Source organism: Vanellus vanellus (assembly GCF_965231255.1).
Source record: "Vanellus vanellus genome assembly, chromosome: 3".
Lineage (NCBI taxonomy): Eukaryota > Metazoa > Chordata > Aves > Charadriiformes > Charadriidae > Vanellus > Vanellus vanellus.
This window is the reverse complement of record NC_138907.1, coordinates 86,341,114-86,361,473: the sequence shown is the minus strand read 5'-3', so window position 1 is coordinate 86,361,473 and position 20,360 is coordinate 86,341,114.

Below are 20,360 nucleotides of genomic sequence, written 5' to 3'. Positions count from 1 at the left end.
ATTCCATATTGAGGCCCCCAGTGTGCCACGCACATCAGATCCCAGTGTTCGTAAGTGAAAGAAAATACATATTTTATGTTCAGAAAATATAGTCTTTGTGGGGTTAGGGGTAACACAGATAGTACAACATGCATAAGAATGAAATATCCGTATAAAACTATATATATCATGTTTTCTTTTTATTACAATTTTGTGATCAGATGACATCCTAATTCTGTTTATTGATCTGCAAACTTGAACTGCTTGCTCAAAATACATGTTTTAGATAAAATGCCTTGACTGACGTTTATATGTCTCTGTCTGCTAAAGACAAACAACCTTTGCTGTTTTTCTGAATCTGTAAATTTAAGAATACAACTTTCAAAGTTAATGTCTGAAGTTTTGTGCACAGTAGCTTTACAATACATAAACACATTTCTAGTCTCTTTTCACTTTTAGGACTCTAGATTTCATTACCAATTAAAAATCAGAAAGATCCTGGGCTTAGCCCTGATTAAGCTACGAAGTTTATCTGTGTATTTTTCTACCATTCAGGGACTGTTGTGTGTGCACATATATATAAAATATTATATGTATATATTACTAGATACATTTAAAAAACACACTCATGTAATTCTGTGTTCATCAGTCTTAAGGAACCAAGGCCAAGCTGAAAGACACCAGTCTGCTTTTGAATCAATTCAAGCTCTGCTCTTTAAGTAACCATGGTGCCTTGGCAGCCAATCATGTAAGATTTCTACTGAAAAAAAAAAAAAAAAAAAAAAAAGAATTTCTGACAAACATGATGTAATCTTTAAAATCCAAACAAAGAAAGAAAAGAATTAATAAATAGTCCATTGCAGTATTAGCATAGTTGAATAACAAAACATATTAAAACCAACACTCAAAACATGTTCTCTTTAATTAACTGGTCTTTCGTCTCCAAGACGTTGGGCTGATTCACTCAAGTTAATATTCCAATGAAAACAGTATACCACTACTCAGGCACATACAAATTGATGAGTCTTCACAACAGATTCAACATAATGCAAAGTTCACTGTAAGAATGTAAGAAATGCCTCTTAAGAAGGTCTGCACCTGTTAAAAAAAAAAAAACAAAACAAAAAACAAACCACCAAAACCAAAATCAAAACCAAAACCAACAACCAGATTTTAAAAATGTTTTCTTGTATGACGATCCAGCTGTCATAATAGAAAAAGACTCGAAGGAGATTCTACAAATACTTAAACAGCAAAAAAAGACTAGGGAAAATGTGAGCCTGCTGTGGAATGGGGCAGGGGGGCTGGTGACAAATGACAGGGAAAAGGCCAAGGATCTCAATGCCTTGTTTGCCTCAGTCTTTACCAGTGAAACTGCCCTTCAGGTACCTCAGGCCCCTGAGACCAGAGAGAAAATCTGGAGTTAGGAAGACCTACCCTTGATGAAGGATGATCAAGTTAGGGAGCTCTTCAACAAACAGGATGTACATAAGTCCATGGAAGCCTAATGGGTTGCACTCATGAGTGCTGAGTGAGGTGGCTGATGTTACTATGAGGAGATTCAGTTAACTTTGAACAGCCATGGAAAATGGGAGAGGCTCAAAAGACTGGAAGAAAAAAAATGTCACTGCTATCTTCAAGCAGAGCAAGAGGGAAGACTGGGGGAACTACAGGCTGGTCAGCGTGACCTCAGTCTCTGGGAAGCTGATGGAGAAAATCCTCCAGGAGAGCATTTCCTTCCAAACACATAAAGGACAAAAAGGTGATCAGGAGTAGTCAGCATGGATTTGCAAAGGGGAAATCAAGCTTAACCAACCTGAGAGCCTTCTACAACGATGTGACGATGTTGGTGGATGAGGGGAGAGCAATGGATGTTGATCATCTTGACTTTAGTAAACCTTTTGACACTGTCTACCATAACATCCTCAGAGACAAACTGACAGAGTGCAAGTTAAATGCACAGTGAGCTAGACAGAAAACTCCCTGAACATCTGGGCCCAGAGTGTAGTGATCAATGGCATAAAATCCAGTCAGAAGCCAGTCACTAGTGGTGTACTCAGCCATCAAAACTGGGGTCAGTGTTGTTTAACCTCTGTGTTCATGATCTGGATATTGAGACAGCAATTGACTCAGCAAGTTCACAGATGTTGCAAAACTGGAAGGACTGGCTGATGTATCAGAGTTGCATGGCATTTCAGAGGAACTCTGACAGACTGGAGAACTGGGCTGAGAGCAATCTCACGAAATTCAACAGATGGAAATGCAAAGTTCTGCACAAAGGGAGGAGTAACCCTAAGTACCAGGAAATGCTGGGGGGCAACCAGCTGGAAAACAGCTTGACAGAGAGGGCCCTGGGGGTGCTGATGGACAACAAACTGAAAATAAGCCAGCAGTACACTGTCACAGAAAAGTCTGCCAGCAGCATCCTACATTGTGTTAGGAAGAATGTTGCCTGCTGGTCTAGCAGGGTGATCTTTCCTCTGTGGTGGGTTGACCCTGGCTGGATGCCAGGTGCCCACCAAGCCACTCTATCACTTCCCTCCTCAGTCGGACAGGGTAGAGAAAATATAACAAAAGGCTCGTGGGTTGAGATAAGGACAGGGAGAGATCACTCAGCAGTTACCATCATGGGCAAAACAGACTCAACTTGGGGAAATTAGTTTAATTTGTTACAAATCAAAATTAGAGTAGGGTAATGAGAAATAAAATCTAATCTTAAAACACCTTCCCTCCACCCCTCCCTTCTTCCTGGGCTCAACTTTACTCCTGAATTCTCTGCCTCCTCCCCCAAGTTCTGCAGTGACATGAGGAATGATAGTTGTAGTCACTTCATCACAAGTTGTCTCTGTCACTCCTTCCCCCTCTGAGGGAGGAGTCCTCACACTCTTCCTCTGCTCCAGCGTGGGTTCCCTCCCATGGGAGACAGTCCTCCATAAACTTCTCCAATGTGAGTCCTTCCCATGGGCTGCAGTTCTTCATGAACCGCTCCAGTGTAGGTACCTTCTACAGGGTGCAGTCCTTCAGAAACAGACTGCTCCAACGTGCCCCCCCCCCCAGGGTCACAAGTCCTGCCAGCAAACCTGCTTCAGTGTGGGTTCCTCTGTCCACAGGTCTACAGGTCCTGCCAGGAGCCTGCTGCAGCATGGGCTTCCCACAGGGTCACAACCTCCTTTGGGCATCCACCTGCTCCATTGTGGGGTCTTCCATGGGCTGCAGGTGGATATCTGCTCCACCGTTAACCTCCATGGGCTGCAGGGGGACAGCCTGCCTCACTATGATCTTCACCACGGGCTGCAGGGGAATCTCTGCTCTGGTGTCTGGAGCACCTCCTCCCTTCCTTCTTCACTTGGTGAAGGTCTTAGTGTCTGCAGAGTTGTTTCTCTCACATATTCTCAATCCTCTCTTCTGGCTGATGTTGCATCACCATCACGCTGGCTGTTGTGCAGGCTTCCCCCCCCCCCCCCTTCTTAAATATGCTATCCCAGAGGTGCTGCTGCTGTTGTTAATTGGCTCGGCCTTAGGCAGCAGCGAGTCCATCTTGGAGCCGGCTGGAATTGGCTTGATTGGACATGGGGGAAGCTTCTAGCAGCTTCTTACAGAAGCTGCCACGGCAGTGCCCCGCTCTACCAAAACCTTGCCATGCAAACCCAATACATCTTCTCAGCCCTGGTGGGGTGACATCTGGAGTGCTATGTCTGGTTCTGGATTCTCCAGTAGCACGAAGATATGGACTGACTGGAGCGAGTCCAATGAAGGGCCACAAAGATGATTAATGGACTGCAGCATCTGACATATGAGGAAAGGCTGAGAGAGCTGGGACTGCTCAGTCTGGAGAAGAGAAGGCTCAGGATGGTTTTATCGATGTGTATAAATATCTGACGGGAGGGAATGAAGAAGAGATTCTTTGTAGTGCCCGGTGACAGGACAAGAGGCAATGAGCACAAATGGAAACTCATTAAATTCCATCTGAACGCAAGAAAACACTTTTTTCCTCTGAGAGTGGCTACACACTGGCACAGATTGCCCAGAGAGTTTATGAAGTCTCCATCTGTGGAGATATTCAAAATGTGACTGGACAGGGATCTGGGCAACCTGCTACAGCTGACCCTTCTTTGAGCAGGGGTATTGGACTAGATCAGTTGTAGAGTTCCCTACCAACCCAAAAGATTCCGTGATTCCACTAAAAAAATCTTTGCCTGGCATGTGTTTATGGAATGATCTGTGGTTATAATCATTAATGCGATACAATAGAAGTGGATCTAAGAGAGCAACACAATTGGTGGTGGTGACCATATATCTCAGGGTGGGGTGCTGGCCTAATTTTAGTCTGATTTTGCCACCTAAACACATGTTGAATACTGAAGAATACAAGGTGATCTGTTGGAGTGCTTTATCACTCCATTTCACTTGATCGAAGAGGAATTTATTTCGTCTTGGCCAAAACCATTGCATGACACAAATCAGTGATCGGTAACCACAGATGACTGAGTGATTTGCTTCAGAAGTGTTTTCCTAATCAGAAACAAAATACTACTGCCGATTCAGAGGGTAGAGAGGTGTTAGTTAGTTATTATCCTATGACTAACAATTTAGATGTTGGCCTCAATACTGTGGAACAAATACTGAGCTGGGACTATTTCTTTGTTAAAGTCAAATTGAGGCTCAGCCCTCGAGTTCACCAGGTGGAGGAGTTGTGAATACAACACGTATGAGATTCAGTATCAGTACAGCTGGTGTGTGTAGGGCAGCATAAATGAACAGGTCTGAACAGTTCAGTTTTTGCTTTGGCACAATGTTTCATAAGTATCTGAGGTAACTCCCTTGTTTATCATGGGTTTATCTTTGCTATTTAATAATTCAGACTGTTCTGTGTCTTAACCATGTTATAAAACTGAAGGCCTGAGGGGGACAGAACCTTCTCATATCTATTCCCTATCAGCAGAATTGGGGGCAAGATTGCACAATATGCCTAAGACCCTGAGGGCTGATATGTCAGTAGGTTGTGATGAGGCTAGGAAATAAAACTGGTGGCACAGTACATTTGCCCTAAGGAGTTCACAGCCTAAAGTCTCTTTCCTGAAAGCAGCTTTACATATGAACAGGCATCAGATGCAGAGTGCAGCCTGTACGATCAAAGTTTAATCATCAAAAAGAAAAGGAAGAAACCACTAAGAAGCCTGGAGAAAATGTTACTAATTTTCATTTCTTAAACATTATTTTAAAATTCAGTTTCATGAAACCATTGGTATATAGTCTTTATATAGAGATATCGAATATATGAATTAAGTATATTTGCATTTGAAAGAAACTACATTACAGTCATTTTCACGTAAGGATTGTCAAATACTTTTAGGAACCTTAAAAAGTAAGGAGGCTATTAGGCAAAGTAAAGAGTAAAATTATTAAAAGCACATATGTTTATATTAGCTAAAAATGTTTTTATCTTAGTCAGATCACTGCATTAACTTCTATTAAATCTGAAGTGGTCTGTTCCTTTTTGTGTCAGGTGTGATAGATTTACACAGACAAAACTTTCCCCAGCCATTTCTTCAGTGACTACAAGAGGTGATTTAAGAAGGAATCACTGCGTTCGTATTGGAAAGTAATTCCTTTTTCAGGCTATGGTCCCAGCAAGGGTTCTGATCTTCTGAAATGATGCACGATGGCTCTGAATGTGGGCTACTAAGGGGAAAATACAAACCAGTAACTACCAAACACTTTCCAAAACTATGTATCGGACTTTAGCTGGGGGAGAAGCTGATCTAGGGCTTAATCCAGCACATCAAAATAGTGTAGACATAAGATGTTGGAAAAAGAAGACTTTGGCAGAAATCAGTGCCAAATATAAGCTTTTGTTTTGATGTTTAAATTTAAGATGTGCTAAACATCTTGAAAACAATTATTGGTGATTAGTTCAATCTGCTGGTTCCTGAAAGATGCAGATGGTACAGCACTAATGACAGTAATTACAGTTCAGATACTTTAAATCCACTTGCAATGTGCGCACTTTAAAAACTTTTATGAATAAGCGAGATTAGAAGTGTCTGTGCAAAAATAAAACTCCTCTGTCCTATATCCTGTTTAACAGAGAACTTGGTTGAATATCCTTACAAATTAGGCACATTAAATAAGAACTAATGTGTCAGAGATATGCACAGAACGTGCACGTACAAAGAGAATGGACTCCTTAGTACAGTTTTCTTTTTGCATTGGGTTTGTAATGACTATAAATACAGCATTGTTGCAAGCGACTGAACACTTTTTATTGTGATTTATAACAATGTAAAAATGCTCTCATCTGCTATTCTGGGTGCTTTATTTGAAGTAACAATTCAAACAACTTCAGCAGTATGAATGTGAGGTGAATAAGGCTTCTGCAAAACCGTCACATTCAAGAGGAATATATTACATCTCTTTTTTGGAAAGATTTCATTCTCAGAGTTTTCATTAAAAACTTGAAAAAAAAAAGCCTAAGTATTTAGGTTGAAACATATTAGTAGACAGATTCAATCAGAGAACAAGATGATGAAATCTTAATAAAGATGCAAAGTCAAGGTCAGCACTAATTGGATACACATAGGTTTAAGATCACAGATGTACGAATGGAATTGCTGATCCAGTGCCCATTTTAGTTAGTGTGAAAGATCAAAAGAAGAATTTAGCAAGCTATATGTTTATTGTAGAAGAATATGACAATGAGGCATTAAGACAAGAAAAACAATTATAAATTTCTGCCTATTAATATACAGATATTTCTTGAGGGAAGTACCAACAAAACCCAGAACCAAGCTAGTAAGAGAAAAAAATTTTGCTAAGAACACACTCAAAGAAAATATAAGCTAAAAGAGTTTGCATTCATTACTACGAATGTATTATAACATATTTTATATATTATCTTGTGTTTAATACGTTAGCATGCAGAAAATAATAATTTCATCTAAACAATTGAAATATCAATATTTCAAAGGCATTTTCATAAGGCTATGTGTATATTCTGCTTAATTCCTTAATTAAATCGGTATAAAAATATTCCATCAAAGTAAGCCATTAAATTATGAAGTATTCTTTAAAGAGTAAACCACTGTTTTGTCATCTATACAATTTTTTCATGGAGATCTGTCCTCTCTAAGTGCTGATGGAAGTGTTAGGATGCCTACAACAATACAAATAGCAGTTCAGTAAGTGTGGCAGAAGCTGTTTCACCTTGAACCTTCTGTTAGTCACTTCCCAGCTGGATGCCTCAGTTTACCTTACTGGTAATTGAGCCTCAACAGAGAAGACCTATTTTTGCCTGCTGCACTTCAAGTTATACTTTATCTCTGACCTCAGGCTGACTGAGTAGTCACTTTTCTCCACAACAGATGGCTCTAAGTTGTTGAACATATACAACTTAGCCTTTACATCATTTTGTGATAAAGCATAAATGTTTCTAGCACTGATAATAAATATGGTGTTCTATGTCTACAAATGTGAAAATATTTCAAGCATGAATAGTGACTCAGGTTCGGTACCTGTCTATGTGCGCAAACTATCTAAACCCTTTTGTTCTCATCCAATTAATACATCTGCTTTTCACTGAGGGAATGGGTACTGTATCCATGTACTTCTTTTGAATTTGGCTGGGTTTTTTCTTGCACAGGTCTCCAGTACATTTTGCATTCCAGTTAAATTTAAACTGTGGAAAAAATGTGCTTTGACATCTTAGACTTAGGATTGTTCTTCCTGCAAGAAAAAAACTCCCCCCCCCCAAAAAAGAAAAAAATAGAAACCACCCAAATCCACAAAAAAAACAACATCAGAAAATTTATTGAAGTGCATAGTGATAAAAATGATTAAAAAAAAAAAAATCAAATAGTCTATCTCAAAGTGTATATAAATAAAATACATTGGTATTTCATGCAAGGGTACAGAATATTAGTACTGATAGCTTTTTCTTTTTTTCTGTTTGTTTTGAAGAGCAACAATATAATATTGTTGCAAAGGAATATGTTAAGTAGACAATTCGAAGTACCAAGAATGGAAGCTTTCATACAGCCTGTGCGAGCTAGAGATAAATGAGGGATCTGTGACCTAGTCCTAAGGCTACACTAATGCTGCATTGACTGTGAAGGGTATCAGAGGAGCTGCTTTCTTTGTGAACATTTCCAGAACCTAGTACGCTTTGATCACGTGTCTGTCCCCTCCAACCTTTTTACCTTAAGCTTCGGGTACCGTCTACAGAGCAACTTGCAGCCGGCATTGAAATAACAGCTGAATGAGAACAAAATATATAGAAGAAGTGAATCCCATTTGATTCTCAAATCAAATCTGAGATTAATTATGAAAATTGCATCATGTGTGCCTGAAATATATTCACTCACATCTCTATATAAGGAGCATACATATAACGTTTCAGAAATAAACTCCTTATTTTTCTCATACTATCCAAACTAATAATCATTTTAATCAGCCGATATTGGCTGAATTAATGTATGTTGTTCTTTAAAAATGCAAGGAATTAAACATCAGGGAAATAAGGTCTTGGTACTAGTAACTTTCACATAAGTCTTGTGACTTATAAAAACCCAGTCAGGATATAAACATAACATACAAATGTATCCAAATTACTAGGTGACACTGGAAAGAATTATAGGACATACATACTTTTATATTTTTCACTTTTGATCACACAGCTGGCAAGCAAGGAGTACAAATACCCTACCTCACGTATGACTCCAGTATACCTATACACTGGAAATGCTGGAAGGAGTCAGCTGCAGGAGGGAGAAATAAGGAGGAAAATAAACTGGTTTTCCAGTGTAGGACTCTCTCTAAAAGTCCAGGTGTTGGGATGCACAAAGGAGATTTAGCAGCTGTGGGCAACAATGTTGCTGTTTTATTGACAGGGTAGAATAGTAGATTACTGACAAATTCATGATGAATTTGAGCATAACTATGTGCTGCAGACACTGGTTGAGTAATTTTGACAGAGAGGATGTAGGGGAAAGAGGAAGACGATAAGAAAGAGGAGCCCCAAGGAGGCTTCCTGAAGGAACTTAGTTCAGTATAAACTGGAAAACAAAAGCAGAAAAATATGCAGCTCAGAGTAAAGCTAGAAGTAGTAAAACAAGCAAGCAAAAAGTTAAATGTATAGCAGATGTAGTATGATGTTCCAGCACGACCCATTCAACAACACAAATGTCCTTGTGATTTTTGCTTCCTGACTAATAAAACCCCTAAATTTCAGGTTCTATCCCACCTTGTTTGTTCTATAATGTAAATATCCTTTCAAGAGAGTATCTATTTCTGAAAATCCTCAGATGAGGGCAGAATCTATCAAATCTTAGGAAAAAATAAGCCTTACAACTCCTTCTCACTGCTGCTTTCCTGTTAATCCTCTAGCTATTTCCAGACTTCAGGGTCTGTTCTAACACAGCCAAGTTAAAAAAGAAAATTTGAATACTTCGTGTCATTTTTGTCTTACATATAAACAAAATATCTATGCTGAAATATAGGAGACAAGGTTCTATCCAATATCATATGTTTTTTAATACAGCAAATCTTGTTTTGCAAGTATTTACAAAACACTGCAGCACAGAAATTTCAAAAGATATGGAAGCAAGTAACAAATCACGTTTACATCCATATGAAACCTGGACTTACTCTATGGTACTTCCTACCAAGAAGCAGAATAGTGTACTTTCTTTTCTTAAATGTTTCTTCTTATGATTTTATCATTTTACGTTGGTACAATATTGAACTTCAACCTGGTACTGAACCCTTACTAAATTAACTTCAAAGTAAGCGAACATTGCAACTATGACTGTTCTCGAAATAAATAACTTAAACCTGATAATTTAGCTTTTGCTAAATCTGGAGAACAAGGAAGATATTTCTTCATTTTTTATTACTTTTCTTATTCTGTCTTTCTTCCATTGCTGTTTTTGCCTTTCCCCATCATAGCCTGCTCACCCTTTTTCTCAATTAAGCTTTACAATATTATTTTTTAAGTAGTTTATTGGGTTCACAATGTGTTTGGAAATCAAGGGAGGTATTCTGTATTTTTGCACTGCAAGTGATTCAATTCCTTGGACACAGAGCTAGATATCGAGCTTTTTAACATTAAGTTGGAATCTTGTTTTCTTTCTCACACCGAGATTTTACTTTGCCTTTAATATATACTTCTCACTTCTGCAGACTTCCTTATTATTCCAGTCACACTAATCCTCTCCAATTTTCTTTCTCCTGTCTAATCAGCACAATGGATTTCAAACTCTAGCCTGCTTAGCAAACACCTGTATAAACTATATAAAATATACACATAGAACAATATCTTAACAAAATACTCCTGCTCTGAATGGTGCCAGTCAATTCAGAGGCTCAACTGGTTTGAACGCCCAAATACAGAATAAATTTCCCACTGGCTTGGTGCAATTGTCAGACTGTTTTAGGTTCAGTCCTCAGTGTGGGCCTAAGGGAAAGCACTCAGGTTCACAGCAGGGAGTCCCAAAATGGTATCTAAAGATTAGAAGTTATGAGAAGTTTGTTTATCAGCGTTTGTAACAATGGTGAAAAGGTTCACTGCAGCTCTAATTAAAAAAAGCCTTGGGAGGATTCGTTTTGTTTTGTAAGACTGGTGTGACATTTGTTAGGTATCTGCTTCATAATGCAATATTTTATTTGGCTTTATTTTAACATTTCAGCTATATCTTCCAATATAAATACAATTTCTGTCTTTAATGAAGAGAGATCTATACAGGTCACTAAAAATAGATGTAAGCTAACTGAATGGCTTTTTTCACCCCTGAAAAATCATGGGGTTTCATCAGCTTATTCATCATAATTTTAGATATCTTTTCCTTCAATATTCCATTTGCATGAAATTTTAAGATGATGAAAAGTAATCAAAGTGGTGACTAAAAAATTCAATCACTTTCACTTCAGTTGCTTTTCTTGAGAAAGTATCCAATAGATGATATGTCTCACTGCCAAGAAGATTTTCATGGTACTGAGCTTAAATTTTCCTTTTAAAATGTCATTGTTATGCGTGGCCCCTTTGCATTGCACCATAAGACACCCATAACCTTAAAACAACAAATAAGACTACCTTTCAAATATTTATATGCATTTATGTAGTTGATTCAGGTATTTATCCTGAAAACATTTGTGCACATCCATACCTTTCCCTTTAGAAATAAACTAGGAAGAAGTCAGAAAGATTACGCAGTGCAAGATTTCCCTGTATGAATTGGGTGTAGGCTACCAAGCAAGGAATCTTGTGTGAATTTAGGCAACTTTTTCATCTGTCTGCACCTCTTTCATTTAATCAATGTCTACTGAGTGCATTGTCACTTTGTGCACCTATGTAAAACTTCTGGGACTGATTCTGACATTTCTAGAGGCTTCCATAATGCAACTGATAATTTGGAATGAAGGTTAAAAATGACAACATATATAGTTTTATCATTTGTTTAACTAATTTCACTATGTAAGAGGAATTGCTCGGGCTGATTAAAAAACAGAAGCCATGTGCTGTCTTTTCCTAAGAGAGTACTCGAATTGACTTGCTAATTGTAGTCATTGTTTTGAATATCCTTCATGTGCCTTTTTATTCTTCTCTCTAAATGAAAACTTTTCAACACTTCCTACTTTAACTAATAATAACTTTAAATATTAAGTGCTTTTATGTATTTTTTGATAGAAGGTACATTATACATGTATATAAAGCATATAAATGCTTTCAGAGATCAATCATGACTATTGTGTTCTTGCAGTTTGGGTTTTGTTTTTTTTTTTTGTTTATCAGTTTATTGTTTGTTGGGTTTTTTTTCTACTTAGATGAAAGTGTCATGAACTTCTCTTAAAGTTCACCTAAGGAGACACTACAAGGAGAGGGAAAGAATATATTTATCTATTTTAGTTAATAATTTCTTATTATCATTGCCCTGTGTCTCAGATATTATGGAGTAGAATCCTTCTCTGTCACATTGTGGAAAGCAGCCTACAAACCAAAAACGTCAAGTTCCCTAGAAATGTACATAGTTTCTTAAGAGAAACTGCACCTTTTGCTCTGTCCTTAGTGTTACCCCCATACCTGTAAAGCAGGACTGGCCAGGAGCAGATTTTATGTCACAAGTAATAACCCTCCCTGCTGAATTCATGAGCAAAATTCTTTTGTACAGGGATTTTCTCCTGAAGGTAGTATACAACATCTGTATTTGTCATGGGCACCAGGAGTTCATGAGGACATTTTCTGTGTAACTGGATGGGCACAGTGCATTTCCCGTCGCCTTGCAATTCGGTGCCCAATGGGTGGGCTGCTGGAAATGGGAGCTCTTCCAGCCTGTTGCTGGTGTCCAGATTACCCCCGCTTTTTTTCATGCCTTTCAGTAGCTGATGCGTTGAGGAATGGGTCCTGCCAGTTCCTACTAGTTAGCACAGCATCCAGGCGGGCATCCCGTGGAAAGATCTCTGCTCTCTGTAACAAGACACCTTCTGTGATGATGTAGTTATCATTTTAATGTATGCTAAATAATGCAGGAATTTGGGATAAATCTCTCCACGTCCAGCTCAGCTGCATGGATTAACTCTCAACAACTTTTGAATATCATATTTAAATGTCATCAAGAAAAACAATCCGATGATATGTAATTTACAGACAGATTTTAAAGTTTTAGGTTTATGATTAGGCTTCTAACTTTCTTTTAATATCAAAACTACACGTCCCACTTCTAATGTGTCTCTGCACCTGTTTTTTTTTTTTTTTTCTTGATTTGCATTATTACATAGTCGAAATCTTTTATAGGAGGTATTCCAATAAGTGTTAATCCCTTTAAATCCTCCATTTCACCCACCCACACACTTAGGGCCCAATTTGCTCTTGTTTCATGCATCATTTGTTCTTAAAATCTGTGGAAGTTCCACAAAAATGCCTAACGCAGCAAAATCTGCAAAGCGTAGAGTCTTACTTATTATGGTACATTCATTGTATGCAATTATTTTATCTTTAATTAAGCATTATAAAAAAAGCAAGCTTTCTTTGCCCTCCAAAGGAAAGGAGTGGTTTTTAATCTTAACTAATTAAATAATACGTCCTAGTTAGAAAGCAGTCTAATATTTTAGAATAGGTAAATGTAACATAACTCTTGCTACATGGGGATTGTAATCCAAAATATATTATTTTTCCCAGTCTAAACCAAGAACTTTAAAAATGTATTGTTTTTTTAAAATATTTTAAAAACTATTTGCAATTAATATTTTTAATGTAGATGTCACTAAATAAAACCCTAGTCTTAGTTCTGCCTGCATAGACAGTGCTATTAGATAAGCTGAATCTAATACAGCTGCTCTTGAAAGCTGTAGAAACAGAAAAGACACAAAGATTTAACCAAATAAAATAGAATTTTCAGCTGTGAAACTTATAATAATGCAAGACTTACGCAAAGTCATAACAGGGACCCAGAATTTTTCCTTATTGCCTTATGTAGCAGTTTGTAACAAAATCTCCCATTGTAGAACACCATTGCATTTGACTGTGACATTTTGACACAGCTCCTGTGATAGCCCATGTTGATTAATGTGAATATGATCCATCAAAGTATAAGCTTTATTTAATAAATATGTAAGTATATTCTTTTTTAAAAATAAATGACAGTACCAGAAAATGTCAGGTGTATTAAACAACATTTTCCATTTTGGAGCCTTCAGTCTGTGAAGATAAAGTCATTTTGCACAGGAAAGCGGGTCACAGACTGATGGGGGAAATACCAAAATATTGAAATACCTACACACTGTTCTCCCTGTTCCTGCTTATACTTTGCACAATTACATTCCTCACTGTCCATCTATCTTTACCCCATATTAAGGCCAGGTGTTTTCCTTCAGAAAGAATACAGAATTTTGAACCACTGTTCTCCAAATTTTCTGATGCAAAGGCAAAAAAAAAAGTCATTAATATAAAGAAAAGGCCTTTTCATTATTAGCACCTAATTGAAATGATTCTCGAGAGCATTACATGAAAGACAATTTAGGTCAGGTCTGCGTTTACCAATGCGGATCTTATTTTCAGCCTTGTACCATACCCATGCTGAAATTCATATTCTGTGCTCTGGCCTTCCTTTATTTGAACAAACTAGTCCTTTTTATTTGTACAGTTTAAGTTAATGATAGCATGCCCATTACTTATTATCATAGGCTATTTGTCATATTTTAGTAGAACATAATAACAGACTTTTTAAGTGGAGGTTATGCTAAGCATTCAGACTGTTTCAGAGGTTGTATAATCATTTTTTCTTTCCTTGATGGCTATGCTTAGTTTTATGGCCTGAAAATGTGTTTTAATTCGGATTTACTTTCTAGGGTGGGGTAGTAAAGCTGGAGATGTAGGCAAAGTTTTATATATACAAAATTAAACAGAAGCTTTGGCTTTATGCTGGTTTTAGTGAGAGGCTAGAGAAAAAAATAATTTCATTTGAGGCACCATGGGGAATTCTGCCTTAACTTAAAGCATTTTTTAGCGGTAGAATTGATTTTTTTTCTAGGTTGGGAAAACGAAATGTATATATTAAAGTGGAAGAAGGAGCTGAAGGTCAAGGGATAAACTGTTTGATGCAGCACATCTGAAGGTGAAAGTCACCTGCATGATCTGTTTCACAGAGTGGAGGGAATGGGGATCTAATGCAGAGCCCACTCCAAGAGGGATGGTTTGAGACACTGGCTGCCTAAATGTTACCTAAGAATTTTTTTTTTCTGCTTGGTGTATTCTGTATGCTTGAAAAGCATTTAGATGTTAAGTTCTTCATTTAAGAGGTCGTACCACATGCTAGGAAGTACAATACTTGTGAATTTTCTTGGCCTAGGACATAAAGGATTACCTGTAAGCAGGAGCTCCCTGGTTTAGGATCCTGACTCTCCAGCATGCTTACTGGATTAAAAAGGTGAGAGCAGTCTGAAGGAAGCATAATACTTTTGGTTTTCCTGGGGTGGCCTTCCTTAAGACTGTCAGGAACTCTTGTCTCTTGACAAGATTTCTTGTACTTCCTATTATAGGGAACAGGACCAGCACAGAGACTCAGCAGATATCCCAGGACCCTGTAGACCACTCAAAGGAAGGTGCCATAAGCGAGTCTGGCTCCTAAGGCTGCCTCTCTATGGTCCAGAACCATAGGTAAAGTTACCAAAAAGTGTTTTAAAATTCTAATTTTGTGTATATTAAACTCTACCTTTCATTTCGGCTGTCTTGGGTTGGTGTTCTTTCCAATAAATAATAATAATAATTAATAATAATAATAAAAATTAGCAGTGTCACAAATTTATTTACTGAGATAATTAAGGCCATGATTTGTCAAAAGCTATCATTTTCCAATCTTGTAAATGCTATTGCATTCATCCACCCATAGGAAGATTACTGATGAAATCCCAGCTATTAATCTTTCTTGTTTTATATAATGAACACAGAAGTTTCCTCCCATCACTTTTAACTCTTTGACAGTGATAACACTTCCTCAAGCAAGAAGCCTTTTCAGACAGTGCATCACATGCAAGAAAACTTCAAGAGAACTATGTCATATTTTTATGGCAGAGGGTCAATAAAAATAATTATTGTCAGTACTGTTGAAGTACTCAAAGGAATACACCAGCATGCTTGTGACAAAGGAGGATTAGGTTTTCTGCTTCTAAAACAAGTAGACAGAAATCAATAGTTTTAAGAATTCAGTTGTATTCATTATTTTTTTTTTCTGGAAGAAAATATGGGTATTTATAGGTGAAATATAGGAATTATGTAGCTGAGTGTTGTTTAGATAAATAACAATTCAATGAAAACTGAATCAAAAATTGAATGAAAAAGAAAGCACCTTAAGACTTTGCCCTGTCTTTCAAAAATTATCTTGATCATTAGCTTCAAAAATCTACTATTGAGGCTTGCCTCTGGAGCACACTTAGGGGTTTTTTAAGATTTTAGCAGACCAGACATTCATTAAAAGTATGATCAAGTACAACTTGCTGTTTAATACAGGTCGTAGAACTTGCCTAGAAATTACTGAGTCCCTTGATACCATGCTGAATATATAACTTTCAAGTTGACAAGGGCCAATTTATCTCTCCCAGCTTTAGCAATCTAAATTCAAGGTTGAATTTTAACCTAGGATTCTTTTCTCCTCCCCATTTTCTCATATGTATATATTATAATGACATAAATTACACTCCTGAAATTAATATTTCTCCCCCATATGCTAAAGACAGAGCCTACATTGCTTACTTGGACTAGCAGTATAGTTAGATGTCCTACTGACGTGGAATTAATCATTTTTTCAGATCAATTATTCTGGTGGTTCAACTGCTATATGCTTGTTACAGTCACATTAAAAATGTTTCTCTTCTCATTTTTTTAAACTGCATTTTCAAGTTCCTTGTTATTACTACACCTTTTTTTATATATTTAGGAGCCACCAACTGCGAAAAAAAAAAAGTCAGAGAAGCTATGCTTCATCTCCATAACATCTCTTTGATCAAACAAAATGGACTGAACTTCATTAATCTCTCATTATAATGCATCTTTTTTCACTTTCCAAATCAATCTTGAATGTCTTTGTCTACCCTTTCCAATTCGTCTTAAGCATTTTAAAAAATGGACATCAGAAACAGGCATATCATCCCATTAACAGCCTTCCTCTGTCATACTGGAAAATTGGTTTGGAACAATGAAAAGTATGGAACATTCCATCATACCCTCCTTAGTCTCCTCCTGCCTGACTGCCTTGTAACCTGTCTCTTGGACAGACTGAAGACTGCTTGTGAGCAACCAGGCAGTGATAACTTGGCATAAGAACAGTCCTCATGATTATTTCTGCATGTGCTCCTGAGGACATACCCTGGTCACACCTGGACCTGGACCTAGCCCAGGCTTGTCCTCAGCAGGCAATGTAGACACGTACACTTATGTCATACTCTCCTCTGCTCCTAAGGATAGTTTTCTGCTATATAGAGGGATTTCTGCCTTCCCCTCTGTCTCCCTCCCACCCCGTTATGATCATTCTGATTTCCTCACTCATCTTGATAATTCCTCTTTGATAAAGTGCATAATGGTGCCCCACACACTGTGCTTATAGCTTGTCCTCATTGGACTGAGATTATTTTAGGTCTGGAGATTAGTCGTTCATTTCCGGCAACCAGCTGTACCATTGATGACCCAAGGTTTATATCAACACACAAAAAATCAATGCTTCCTGAGACATTACCTAAACAAGTTCCCTTTCAGTCATTAGGTTGAGATGCACATCTCATTTTTATATTGGTCCTGCAGATAGAATGATCACAGTGTTGTTTCTGTATGTGTCTGTACAATCTGAACGACCATTAGAGAAGACAGCAGACAAGGCTATCAGAAGACCATATTTGGAATCATGGAATCAAAGAATGGCTTAGGTTGGAAAGGACCTTGAAGATCATCGAGTTCCAACCTCTTACTAGACCAGGTTGCCCAAGGCCTCGTCCAGCCTGGCCTTGAACACCTCCAGGGATGGGGCCTCAACAACCTCTCTGGGCAACCTGTTCCAGTGCCTTACAACCCTCAAAGTGAAAAACTTCTTCCTAATGTTTAACCTAAACCTGCCCTCTTCCAGTTTAAAGCCATTCCGCCTCATCCTAGCACTACATGCCCTAGGAAAAAGTCCTTCCCCAGCTCTCCTGTAGGCCCCCTTTAGGTACTGGAAGGCCGCAATAAGATCTCCCCGGAGCCGTCTCTTCTCCAGGCTGAACAACTCCAACTCTTTCAGCCTCTCAGTCTCATAGGAGAGGTGCTCTAGCCCTTGGATCATCCTCATGGCCCTCCTCTGGGCACGCTCCAGCAGGTCCGTGTCCTTCATATGTTGGGGACTCCAGAGCTGGATGCAGTATTCCAGGCAGGGTCTCACGAGAGTGGAGTAGAGGGGCAGAATCACCTCCTTTGACCTGCTGGCCACACTTCTTTTGATGCAGCCCAGGATACGGTTGGCTTTCTGGGCTGCGATCTCACATTGCTGGCTCATGTTGAGCTTCTTATCAATCAGCACCCCCAGGTCCTTCTCCTCAGGGCTGCTCTCCAGCCATTCCCCACCAAGCCTGTATTTGTGCTTGGGATTGCCCTGACCCAGATGTAAGACCTTGCACTTGGCCTTGTTGAACTGCATGAGGTTGGCTTGGGCCCACCTCTCCAGATTGTCCAGGTCCCTCTGGATGGCATCCCTCCCCTACAGCCTGTCTACCTCACCAAACAGCTTGGTAGCATCGGCAAACTTGCTGAGGGTGCACTCGACCCCACTGTCGATGTTGAACAGGCCCCAGTAATGACCCCTGAGGGACACCACTCGTCACTGCTCTCCACTTTGACATCGAGTCGTTGACCGCAACTCTTTGAGTGCAACCGTCCAACCAGTCCTTTATCCACCGAGTGGTCCATTTGTCAAATCCATGTCTCTTCAATTTAGAGACCAGGATATCCTGTGGGACAGTATCAAACGTTTTGCACAAATCCAAGTAGATGACATCAGTTGTTTTTCCCTTGTCCACTGCCACTGTAACCCCTTTGTCGAAGGCCACCAAATTTGTCAGGCGTGACTTGCCCTTGGTGAAGCCATGCTGGCTGTCACCAATCACCTCCTTGTTTTCTATGTGCCTCATCGGAATTTTCAGGAGGATGTGCTCCATGATCTTGCCAGGCACAAAGGTGAGACTGACTGGCCTGTAGTTCCCCTATTTACAATCAGTATATCATGTTTACATGTCAGCAAATCTTAAGTGAATCTACATTTCTCAAAATACATGTTAATAATGTTTTTCTCCAATATAGTGAAAACTTTCCCAGAATCACAGCATCACTGAGGTAGGAAGCAGGGCTCAGAGCAGGGTCAGCTGGCACAGGGTGATCAAGACTGTCCAGTCAGGTTTTGAGTATCTCCGAAGACTGAGATGACACAACTTCTCTGTTGTAGCAGTTAACATAAGTTAGGCCTAGTTGACAACACCAATAGCATACCAGCATTAGTCTCCACACTGTCTTTTGGTCCCAAATTGCAAAGTCTAGCCAAGCTGTTCCAGTGTTCAACCAGCCTTATAGGAATAAAATCTTTTTCCAATGTTCAAATGATTTGTTGTTTGTTTTGTTTTGTTTTGTTTTGTTTTTAAATGAATGTTTCAATTTGTGCCAATTGCTTCTTGTCCTGTCACTGGGCACCACTGAGAAGAGTCTGGTTATGTATTTTTACTCCCCACTGCCAGGAGAGAAACTGATAAGATACCTCACTATTTTGTCAAATGCTGTCATCATCCATTGATTTAAAAACTAAAATACACAATGATACCAGCTTCTAAATCCCTTACATTATTGAAAACAATCAGACCAGTTTGCAGTTCTGGAGAGCTAAAGGTCTTATCTGGCTCACTGTAACTTTTAGCACGACCTCATCAAAGACTTTTTAAAAGTCAAATAAATTAAGACATTTAATTAAGCAGTCTCTCTCCCTTTCTGTCACACATTTATACATCCCTGATAGATTATAATAACTAAACATTTGCTCCTTATAACATCATGACCTTCGCTGTATTGTTCTTCATTACTCAAGAAAAAAGCATCAGATAAGCTTTCTTCCTTTTTTTTTTCTTTTTTTTTCCCCCACCCACATTATCTCTCTGCATTGAAAAGGCCTAGAACTTTACAGTAGCATCCAGTACCACATCACAACTGCAGGTGCCATTGCCATCATCCTCCTCCTCCTCTGCTGTCACCTGCACAGTTACCCAAATGTTGCAGGATCCAAAGTCTCTGTGAAACTCAGTTGCAACTTCACACTGTTTTGTGCAGCATAGCTCAGTCACCACGTAAAAAGATGTCTTCTGCTTTTTTTACACTTTTCACATTTTCAAAGCACTTCCTTTGAAGAGGCACTTTCAGAGAAAAGAGAAGGAAATTTTAATTACTTCCCCCTTGACTGACCCTCACTTGTACTTCTTGGATCTTGTTAACATCAGTCTTGCTCTTCCTCATTAGTTCTGACCTCCTCCTTCATTTGTCCATCTTTAAGAGGCAGGCTTTTCCTTCTGCCTTATCCCATTGGTATGTAAAAGCTGCCATGTGCATTCACCACTGACAAAAGCCATTGCCCAAATGCTGACCACAAAAGGTGGCTGGGTGGAATGTGAAGGAGGAGGAAGGTTTTCTTTGGTATTGCCATCAGTGGTCCAGATGCTGAGTGCATTATTGCACTTGAGAGGCTTGATTGTTCCTCCAACCAGACTTGAGGGAATGCTTGGAGGGATTACTCTTCAGTCAATGAAAGAGAGCTACTGTCCCAAACCAAGTGAAGGAGACCACATCATAACGGACAGTGTTACGACAAAATATCTTTTCTTTGATGTGTCACAGAACA